Source organism: Pseudophryne corroboree, chromosome 8 (genome assembly GCF_028390025.1).
Source record: "Pseudophryne corroboree isolate aPseCor3 chromosome 8, aPseCor3.hap2, whole genome shotgun sequence".
In the NCBI taxonomy this organism is placed as follows: domain Eukaryota; kingdom Metazoa; phylum Chordata; class Amphibia; order Anura; family Myobatrachidae; genus Pseudophryne; species Pseudophryne corroboree.
This window is the reverse complement of record NC_086451.1, coordinates 179,753,941-179,766,351: the sequence shown is the minus strand read 5'-3', so window position 1 is coordinate 179,766,351 and position 12,411 is coordinate 179,753,941.

Below are 12,411 nucleotides of genomic sequence, written 5' to 3'. Positions count from 1 at the left end.
CATTGGTTCGAATCCCATGTTATCATGTTTTTATTTTACTAGTGTGGTTTGTGGCTCTATAATATGAATGCCTATGTCTTTTAACAACAATAGTCTAGTCTTCCAATGGACTTTTTAGTGAAACCCAATAGATAGCTTTATTTTCTCTTTGTTTACTCAAATATTGAATGCTTATGTCTTATAAATTTAGTAGGAAAGTATTCTAATGACTTGCTTATGACACCCCATAGAATATATTATGTTTAGTACCTTGGACACTGTATCTTATTCACTTAAATCTCTAATAAATTGGGTGTTTGGTATGCACAGTCTGGTTAGCACAGTTAGTAAGGTGTTGGGATTGCGCTATCAAATTAAGACTGTCATTGGTTCGAATCCCATGTTATCATGTTTTTATTTTACTAGTGTGGTTTGTGGCTCTATAATATGAATGCCTATGTCTTTTAACAACAATAGTCAAGTCTTCCAATGGACTTTTTAGTGAAACCCAATAGATAGCTTTAATTTCTCTTTGTTTACTCAAATATTGAATGCTTATGTCTTGTAAATTTATTAGGAAAGTATTCTAATGACTTGCTTATGACACCCCATAGAATATATTATGTTTAGTACCTTGGACACTGTAGCTTATTCACTTAAATCTCTGATAAATTGGTTGTCTGGTATGCACAGTCTGGTTAGCACAGTTAGTAAGGTATTGCTTTTGCACTATCAAATTAAGACTGTCATTGGTTCGAATCCCATGTTATCATGTTTTTATTTTACTAGTGTGGTTTGTGGCTCTATAATATGAATGCCTATGTCTTTTAACAACAATAGTCAAGTCTTCCAATGGACTTTTTAGTGAAACCCAATAGATAGCTTTATTTTCTCTTTGTTTACTCAAATATTGAATGCTTATGTCTTATAAATTTATTAGGAAAGTATTCTAATGACTTGCTTATGACACCCCATAGAATATATTATGTTTAGTACCTTGGACACTGTAGCTTATTCACTTAAATCTCTAATAAATTGGTTGTCTGGTATGCACAGTCTGGTTAGCACAGTTGTAAGGTATTGCTTTTGCACTATCAAATTAAGACTGTCATTGGTTGGAATCCCATGTTATCATGTTTTTATTTTACTAGTGTGGTTTGTGGCTCTATAATATGAATGCCTATGTCTTTTAACAACAATAGTCAAGTCTTCCAATGGACTTTTTAGTGAAACATAATAGATAGCTTTATTTTCTCTTTGTTTACTCAAATATTGAATGCTTATGTCTTATAAATTTAGTAGGAAAGTATTCTAATGACTTGCTTATGACACCCCATAGAATATATTATGTTTAGTACCTTGGACACTGCATCTTATTCACTTAAATCTCTGATAAATTGGGTGTCTGGTATGCACAGTCTGGTTAGCACAGTTAGTAAGGTGTTGGGATTGCGCTATCAAATTAAGACTGTCATTGGTTCGAATCCCATGTTATCATGTTTTTATTTTACTAGTGTGGTTTGTGGCTCTATAATATGAATGCCTATGTCTTTTAACAACAATAGTCAAGTCTTCCAATGGACTTTTTAGTGAAACCCAATAGATAGCTTTATTTACTCTTTGTTTACTCAAATATTGAATGCTTATGTCTTATAAATTTAGTAGGAAAGTATTCTAATGACTTGCTTATGACACCCCATAGAATATATTATGTTTAGTACCTTGGACACTGTAGCTTATTCACTTAAATCTCTGATAAATTGTGTGTCTGGTATGCACAGTCTGGTTAGCACAGTTAGTAAGGTGTTGGGTTTGCACTATCAAATTAAGACTGTCATTTGTTTGAATCTCATGTTTTTAGTTTTCTAGTGTGGTTTGTGGCTCTATAATATGAATGCCTATGTCTTTTAACAACAATAGTCAAGTCTTCCAATGGACTTTTTAGTGAAACCCAATAGATAGCTTTATTTTCTCCTTGTTTACTCAAATATTGAATGCTTATGTCTTATAAATTTAGTAGGAAAGTATTCTAATGACTTGCTTATGACACCCCATAGAATATATTATGTTTAGTACCTTGGACACTGTAGCTTATTCACTTAAATCTCTGATAAATTGGTTGTCTGGTATGCACAGTCTGGTTAGCACAGTTAGTAAGGTGTTGGGATTGCGCTATCAAATTAAGACTGTCATTGGTTCGAATCCCATGTTATCATGTTTTTATTTTACTAGTGTGGTTTGTGGCTCTATAATATGAATGCCTATGTCTTTTAACAACAATAGTCAAGTCTTCCAATGGACTTTTTAGTGAAACCCAATAGATAGCTTTATTTTCTCTTTGTTTACTCAAATATTGAATGCTTATGTCTTATAAATTTAGTAGGAAAGTATTCTAATGACTTGCTTATGACACCCCAAAGAATATATTATGTTTAGTACCTTGGACACTGTATCTTATTCACTTAAATCTCTGATAAATTGGGTGTCAGGTATGCACAGTCTGGTCAGCACAGTTAGTAAGGTGTTGGGATTGCGCTATCAAATTAAGACTGTCATTGGTTCGAATCCCATGTTATCATGTTTTTATTTTACTAGTGTGGTTTGTGGCTCTATAATATGAATGCCTATGTCTTTTAACAACAATAGTCAAGTCTTCCAATGGACTTTTTAGTGAAACCCAATAGATAGCTTTATTTACTCTTTGTTTACTCAAATATTGAATGCTTATGTCTTATAAATTTAGTAGGAAAGTATTCTAATGACTTGCTTATGACACCCCATAGAATATATTATGTTTAGTACCTTGGACACTGTATCTTATTCACTTAAATCTCTGATAAATTGGGTGTCTGGTAAGCACAGTCTGGTCAGCACAGTTAGTAAGGTGTTGGGATTGCGCTATCAAATTAAGACTGTCATTGGTTCGAATCCCATGTTATCATGTTTTTATTTTACTAGTGTGGTTTGTGGCTCTATAATATGAATGCCTATGTCTTTTAACAACAATAGTCAAGTCTTCCAATGGACTTTTTAGTGAAACCCAATAGATAGCTTTATTTACTCTTTGTTTACTCAAATATTGAAAGCTTATGTCTTATAAATTTAGTAGGAAAGTATTCTAATGACTTGCTTATGACACCCCATAGAATATATTATGTTTAGTACCTTGGACACTGTAGCTTATTCACTTAAATCTCTGATAAATTGTGTGTCTGGTATGCACAGTCTGGTAAGCACAGTTAGTAAGGTGTTGGGTTTGCACTATCAAATTAAGACTGTCATTTGTTTGAATCCCATGTTATCATGTTTTTAGTTTTCTAGTGTGGTTTGTGGCTCTATAATATGAATGCCTATGTCTTTTAACAACAATAGTCAAGTCTTCCAATGGACTTTTTAGTGAAACCCAATAGATAGCTTTATTTACTCTTTGTTTACTAAAATATTGAATGCTTATGTCTTATAAATTTAGTAGGAAAGTATTCTAATGACTTGCTTATGACACCCCATAGAATATATTATGTTTAGTACCTTGGACACTGTAGCTTATTCACTTAAATCTCTGATAAATTGTGTGTCTGGTATGCACAGTCTGGTTAGCACAGTTAGTAAGGTGTTGGGTTTGCACTATCAAATTAAGACTGCCATTTGTTTGAATCCCATGTTATCATGTTTTTAGTTTTCTAGTGTGGTTTGTGGCTCTATAATATGAATGCCTATGTCTTTTAACAACAATAGTCAAGTCTTCCAATGGACTTTTCAGTGAAACCCAATAGATAGCTTTATTTTCTCTTTGTTTACTCAAATATTGAATTCTTATGTCTTGTAAATTTAGTAGGAAAGTATTCTAATGACTTGCTTATGACACCCCATAGAATATATTATGTTTAGTACCTTGGACACTGTATCTTATTCACTTAAATCTCTGATAAATTGGGTGCCTGGTATGCACAGTCTGGTTAGCACAGTTAGTAAGGTGTTGGGATTGTGCTATCAAATTAAGACTGTCATTGGTTCGAATCCCATGTTATCATGTTTTTATTTTACTAGTGTGGTTTGTGGCTCTATAATATGAATGCCTGTGTCTTTTAACAACAATAGTCAAGTCTTCCAATGGACTTTTTAGTGAAACCCAATAGATAACTTTATTTACTCTTTGTTTACTCAAATATTGAATGCTTATGTCTTATAAATTTAGTAACACAGTATTCTAATGACTTGCTTATGACACCCCATAGAATATATTATGTTTAGTACCTTGGACACTGTAGCTTATTCACTTAAATCTCTGATAAATTGGTTGTCTGGTATGCACAGTCTGGTTAGCACAGTTAGTAAGGTATTGCTTTTGCACTATCAAATTAAGACTGTCATTGGTTCGAATCCCATGTTATCATGTTTTTATTTTACTAGTGTGGTTTGTGGCTCTATAATATGAATGCCTATGTCTTTTAACAACAATAGTCAAGTCTTCCAATGGACTTTTTAGTGAAACCCAATAGATAGCTTTATTTACTCTTTGTTTACTCAAATATTGAATGCTTATGTCTTATAAATTTAGTAGGAAAGTATTCTAATGACTTGCTTATGACACCCCATAGAATATATTATGTTTAGTACCTTGGACACTGTAGCTTATTCACTTAAATCTCTGATAAATTGGGTGTCTGTTATGCACAGTCTGGTTAGCACAGTTAGTAAGGTGTTGGGTTTGCACTATCAAATTAAGACTGTCATTTGTTTGAATCTCATGTTTTTAGTTTTCTAGTGTGGTTTGTGGCTCTATAATATGAATGCCTATGTCTTTTAACAACAATAGTCAAGTCTTCCAATGGACTTTTTAGTGAAACCCAATAGATAGCTTTATTTTCTCTTTGTTTACTCAAATATTGAATGCTCATGTCTTATAAATTTAGTAGGAAAGTATTCTAATGACTTGCTTATGACACCCCATAGAATATATTATGTTTAGTACCTTGGACACTGTAGCTTATTCACTTAAATCTCTGATAAATTGTTTGTCTGGTATGCACAGTCTGGTTAGCACAGTTAGTAAGGTATTGCTTTTGCACTATCAAATTAAGACTGTCATTGGTTCGAATCCCATGTTATCATGTTTTTATTTTACTAGTGTGGTTTGTGGCTCTATAATATGAATGCCTATGTCTTTTAACAACAATAGTCAAGTCTTCCAATGGACTTTTTAGTGAAACCCAATAGATAGCTTTATTTTCTCTTTGTTTACTCAAATATTGAATGCTTATGTCTTATAAATTTAGTAGGAAAGTATTCTAATGACTTGCTTATGACACCCCATAGAATATATTATGTTTAGTACCTTGGACACTGTATCTTATTCACTTAAATCTCTGATAAATTGGGTGTCTGGTATGCACAGTCTGGTCAGCACAGTCAGTAAGGTGTTGGGATTGCGCTATCAAATTAAGACTGTCATTGGTTCGAATCCCATGTTATCATGTTTTTATTTTACTAGTGTGGTTTGTGGCTCTATAATATGAATGCCTATGTCTTTTAACAACAATAGTCAAGTCTTCCAATGGACTTTTTAGTGAAACCCAATAGATAGCTTTATTTACTCTTTGTTTACTCAAATATTGAATGCTTATGTCTTATAAATTTAGTAGGAAAGTATTCTAATGACTTGCTTATGACACCCCATAGAATATATTATGTTTAGTACCTTGGACACTGTATCTTATTCACTTAAATCTCTGATAAATTGGGTGTCTGGTATGCACAGTCTGGTCAGCACAGTTAGTAAGGTGTTGGGATTGCGCTATCAAATTAAGACTGTCATTGGTTCGAATCCCATGTTATCATGTTTTTATTTTACTAGTGTGGTTTGTGGCTCTATAATATGAATGCCTATGTCTTTTAACAACAATAGTCAAGTTTTCCAATGGACTTTTTAGTGAAACCCAATAGATAGCTTTATTTACTCTTTGTTTACTCAAATATTGAATGCTTATGTCTTATAAATTTAGTAGGAAAGTATTCTAATGACTTGCTTATGACACCCCATAGAATATATTATGTTTAGTACCTTGGACACTGTAGCTTATTCACTTAAATCTTTGATAAATTGTGTGTCTGGTATGCACAGTCTGGTTAGCACAGTTTGTAAGGTGTTGGGTTTGCACTATCAAATTAAGACTGTCATTGGTTCGAATCCCATGTTATCATGTTTTTATTTTACTAGTGTGGTTTGTGGCACTATAATATAAATGCCTATGTCTTTTAACAACAATAGTCAAGTCTTCCAATGGACTTTTTAGTGAAACCCAATAGATAGCTTTATTTACTCTTTGTTTACTCAAATATTGAATGCTTATGTCTTATAAATTTAGTAGGAAAGTATTCTAATGACTTGCTTATGACACCCCATAGAATATATTATGTTTAGTACCTTGGACACTGTATCTTATTCACTTAAATCTCTGATAAATTGGGTGCCTGGTATGCACAGTCTGGTTAGCACAGTTAGTAAGGTGTTGGGATTGCGCTATCAAATTAAGACTGTCATTGGTTCGAATCCCTTGTTATCATGTTTTTATTTTACTAGTGTGGTTTGTGGCACTATAATATAAATGCCTATGTCTTTTAACAACAATAGTCAAGTCTTCCAATGGACTTTTTAGTGAAACCCAATAGATAGCTTTATTTACTCTTTGTTTACTCAAATATTGAATGCTTATGTCTTATAAATTTAGTAGGAAAGTATTCTAATGACTTGCTTATGACACCCCATAGAATATATTATGTTTAGTACTTTGGACACTGTAGCTTATTCACTTAAATCTCTGATAAATTGGTTGTTTGGTATGCACAGTCTGGTTAGCACAGTTAGTAAGTTATTGCTTTTGCACTATCAAATTAAGACTGTCATTGGTTCGAATCCCATGTTATCATGTTTTTATTTTACTAGTGTGGTTTGTGGCTCTATAATATGAATGCCTATGTCTTTTAACAACAATAGTCAAGTCTTCCAATGGACTTTTTAGTGATACCCAATAGATAGCTTTATTTTCTCTTTGTTTACTCAAATATTGAATGCTTATGTCTTATAAATTTAGTAGGAAAGTATTCTAATGACTTGCTTATGACACACCATAGAATATATTATGTTTAGTACCTTGGACACTGTATCTTATTCACTTAAATCTCTAATAAATTGGGTGTCTGGTATGCACAGTCTGGTTAGCACAGTTAGTAAGGTGTTGGGATTGCGCTATCAAATTAAGACTGTCATTGGTTCGAATCCCATGTTATCATGTTTTTATTTTACTAGTGTGGTTTGTGGCTCTATAATATGAATGCCTATGTCTTTAAACAACAATAGTCAAGTCTTCCAATGGACTTTTTAGTGAAACCCAATAGATAGCTTTAATTTCTCTTTGTTTACTCAAATATTGAATGCTTATGTCTTATAAATTTATTAGGAAAGTATTCTAATGACTTGCTTATGACACCCCATAGAATATATTATGTTTAGTACCTTGGACACTGTAGCTTATTCACTTAAATCTCTGATAAATTGGTTATCTGGTATGCACAGTCTGGTTAGCACAGTTAGTAAGGTATTGCTTTTGCACTATCAAATTAAGACTGTCATTGGTTCGAATCCCATGTTATCATGTTTTTATTTTACTAGTGTGGTTTGTGGCTCTATAATATGAATGCCTATGTCTTTTAACAACAATAGTCAAGTCTTCCAATGGACTTTTTAGTGAAACCCAATAGATAGCTTTATTTTCTCTTTGTTTACTCAAATATTGAATTCTTATGTCTTGTAAATTTAGTAGGAAAGTATTCTAATGACTTGCTTATGACACCCCATAGAATATATTATGTTTAGTACCTTGGACACTGTATCTTATTCACTTAAATCTCTGATAAATTGGGTGCCTGGTATGCACAGTCTGGTTAGCACAGTTAGTAAGGTGTTGGGATTGCGCTATCAAATTAAGACTGTCATTGGTTCGAATCCCATGTTATCATGTTTTTATTTTACTAGTGTGGTTTGTGGCTCTATAATATGAATGCCTATGTCTTTTAACAACAATAGTCAAGTCTTCCAATGGACTTTTTAGTGAAACCCAATAGATAGCTTTATTTACTCTTTGTTTACTCAAATATTGAATGCTTATGTCTTATAAATTTAGTAGGAAAGTATTCTAATGACTTGCTTATGACACCCCATAGAATATATTATGTTTAGTACCTTGGACACTGTAGCTTATTCACTTAAATCTTTGATAAATTGTGTGTCTGGTATGCACAGTCTGGTTAGCACAGTTTGTAAGGTGTTGGGTTTGCACTATCAAATTAAGACTGTCATTGGTTCGAATCCCATGTTATCATGTTTTTATTTTACTAGTGTGGTTTGTGGCACTATAATATAAATGCCTATGTCTTTTAACAACAATAGTCAAGTCTTCCAATGGACTTTTTAGTGAAACCCAATAGATAGCTTTATTTACTCTTTGTTTACTCAAATATTGAATGCTTATGTCTTATAAATTTAGTAGGAAAGTATTCTAATGACTTGCTTATGACACCCCATAGAATATATTATGTTTAGTACCTTGGACACTGTATCTTATTCACTTAAATCTCTGATAAATTGGGTGCCTGGTATGCACAGTCTGGTTAGCACAGTTAGTAAGGTGTTGGGATTGCGCTATCAAATTAAGACTGTCATTGGTTCGAATCCCTTGTTATCATGTTTTTATTTTACTAGTGTGGTTTGTGGCACTATAATATAAATGCCTATGTCTTTTAACAACAATAGTCAAGTCTTCCAATGGACTTTTTAGTGAAACCCAATAGATAGCTTTATTTACTCTTTGTTTACTCAAATATTGAATGCTTATGTCTTATAAATTTAGTAGGAAAGTATTCTAATGACTTGCTTATGACACCCCATAGAATATATTATGTTTAGTACTTTGGACACTGTAGCTTATTCACTTAAATCTCTGATAAATTGGTTGTTTGGTATGCACAGTCTGGTTAGCACAGTTAGTAAGTTATTGCTTTTGCACTATCAAATTAAGACTGTCATTGGTTCGAATCCCATGTTATCATGTTTTTATTTTACTAGTGTGGTTTGTGGCTCTATAATATGAATGCCTATGTCTTTTAACAACAATAGTCAAGTCTTCCAATGGACTTTTTAGTGATACCCAATAGATAGCTTTATTTTCTCTTTGTTTACTCAAATATTGAATGCTTATGTCTTATAAATTTAGTAGGAAAGTATTCTAATGACTTGCTTATGACACACCATAGAATATATTATGTTTAGTACCTTGGACACTGTATCTTATTCACTTAAATCTCTAATAAATTGGGTGTCTGGTATGCACAGTCTGGTTAGCACAGTTAGTAAGGTGTTGGGATTGCGCTATCAAATTAAGACTGTCATTGGTTCGAATCCCATGTTATCATGTTTTTATTTTACTAGTGTGGTTTGTGGCTCTATAATATGAATGCCTATGTCTTTAAACAACAATAGTCAAGTCTTCCAATGGACTTTTTAGTGAAACCCAATAGATAGCTTTAATTTCTCTTTGTTTACTCAAATATTGAATGCTTATGTCTTATAAATTTATTAGGAAAGTATTCTAATGACTTGCTTATGACACCCCATAGAATATATTATGTTTAGTACCTTGGACACTGTAGCTTATTCACTTAAATCTCTGATAAATTGGTTATCTGGTATGCACAGTCTGGTTAGCACAGTTAGTAAGGTATTGCTTTTGCACTATCAAATTAAGACTGTCATTGGTTCGAATCCCATGTTATCATGTTTTTATTTTACTAGTGTGGTTTGTGGCTCTATAATATGAATGCCTATGTCTTTTAACAACAATAGTCAAGTCTTCCAATGGACTTTTTAGTGAAACCCAATAGATAGCTTTATTTTCTCTTTGTTTACTCAAATATTGAATTCTTATGTCTTGTAAATTTAGTAGGAAAGTATTCTAATGACTTGCTTATGACACCCCATAGAATATATTATGTTTAGTACCTTGGACACTGTATCTTATTCACTTAAATCTCTGATAAATTGGGTGCCTGGTATGCACAGTCTGGTTAGCACAGTTAGTAAGGTGTTGGGATTGCGCTATCAAATTAAGACTGTCATTGGTTCGAATCCCATGTTATCATGTTTTTATTTTACTAGTGTGGTTTGTGGCTCTATAATATGAATGCCTATGTCTTTTAACAACAATAGTCAAGTCTTCCAATGGACTTTTTAGTGAAACCCAATAGATAGCTTTATTTACTCTTTGTTTACTCAAATATTGAATGCTTATGTCTTATAAATTTAGTAGGAAAGTATTCTAATGACTTGCTTATGACACCCCATAGAATATATTATGTTTAGTACTTTGGACACTGTAGCTTATTCACTTAAACCTCTGATAAATTGGTTGTCTGGTATGCACAGTCTGGTTAGCACAGTTAGTAAGTTATTGCTTTTGCACTATCAAATTAAGACTGTCATTGGTTCGAATCCCATGTTATCATGTTTTTATTTTACTAGTGTGGTTTGTGGCTCTATAATATGAATGCCTATGTCTTTTAACAACAATAGTCAAGTCTTCCAATGGACTTTTTAGTGAAACCCAATAGATAGCTTTATTTTCTCTTTGTTTACTCAAATATTGAATGCTTATGTCTTATAAATTTAGTAGGAAAGTATTCTAATGACTTGCTTATGACACCCCATAGAATATATTATGTTTAGTACCTTGGACACTGTATCTTATTCACTTAAATCTCTAATAAATTGGGTGTCTGGTATGCACAGTCTGGTTAGCACAGTTAGTAAGGTGTTGGGTTTTGCGCTATCAAATTAAGACTGTCATTGGTTCGAATCCCATTTTATCATGTTTTTATTTTACTAGTGTGGTTTGTGGCTCTATAATATGAATGCCTATGTCTTTAAACAACAATAGTCAAGTCTTCCAATGGACTTTTTAGTGAAACCCAATAGATAGCTTTAATTTCTCTTTGTTTACTCAAATATTGAATGCTTATGTCTTATAAATTTATTAGGAAAGTATTCTAATGACTTGCTTATGACACCCCATAGAATATATTATGTTTAGTACCTTGGACACTGTAGCTTATTCACTTAAATCTCTGATAAATTGGTTATCTGGTATGCACAGTCTGGTTAGCACAGTTAGTAAGGTATTGCTTTTGCACTATCAAATTAAGACTGTCATTGGTTCGAATCCCATGTTATCATGTTTTTATTTTACTAGTGTGGTTTGTGGCTCTATAATATGAATGCCTATGTCTTTTAACAACAATAGTCATGTCTTCCAATGGACTTTTTAGTGAAACCCAATAGATAGCTTTATTTTCTCTTTGTTTACTCAAATATTGAATTCTTATGTCTTGTAAATTTAGTAGGAAAGTATTCTAATGACTTGCTTATGACACCCCATAGAATATATTATGTTTAGTACCTTGGACACTGTATCTTATTCACTTAAATCTCTGATAAATTGGGTGCCTGGTATGCACAGTCTGGTTAGCACAGTTAGTAAGGTGTTGGGATTGCGCTATCAAATTAAGACTGTCATTGGTTCGAATCCCATGTTATCATGTTTTTATTTTACTAGTGTGGTTTGTGGCTCTATAATATGAATGCCTATGTCTTTTAACAACAATAGTCAAGTCTTCCAATGGACTTTTTAGTGAAACCCAATAGATAGCTTTATTTACTCTTTGTTTACTCAAATATTGAATGCTTATGTCTTATAAATTTAGTAGGAAAGTATTCTAATGACTTGCTTATGACACCCCATAGAATATATTATGTTTAGTACTTTGGACACTGTAGCTTATTCACTTAAACCTCTGATAAATTGGTTGTCTGGTATGCACAGTCTGGTTAGCACAGTTAGTAAGTTATTGCTTTTGCACTATCAAATTAAGACTGTCATTGGTTCGAATCCCATGTTATCATGTTTTTATTTTACTAGTGTGGTTTGTGGCTCTATAATATGAATGCCTATGTCTTTTAACAACAATAGTCAAGTCTTCCAATTGACTTTTTAGTGAAACCCAATAGATAGCTTTATTTTCTCTTTGTTTACTCAAATATTGAATGCTTATGTCTTATAAATTTAGTAGGAAAGTATTCTAATGACTTGCTTATGACACCCCATAGAATATATTATGTTTAGTACCTTGGACACTGTATCTTATTCACTTAAATCTCTAATAAATTGGGTGTTTGGTATGCACAGTCTGGTTAGCACAGTTAGTAAGGTGTTGAGATTGCGCTATCAAATTAAGACTGTCATTGGTTCGAATCCCATGTTATCATGTTTTTATTTTACTAGTGTGGCTCTATAATATGAATGCCTATGTCTTTTAACAACAATA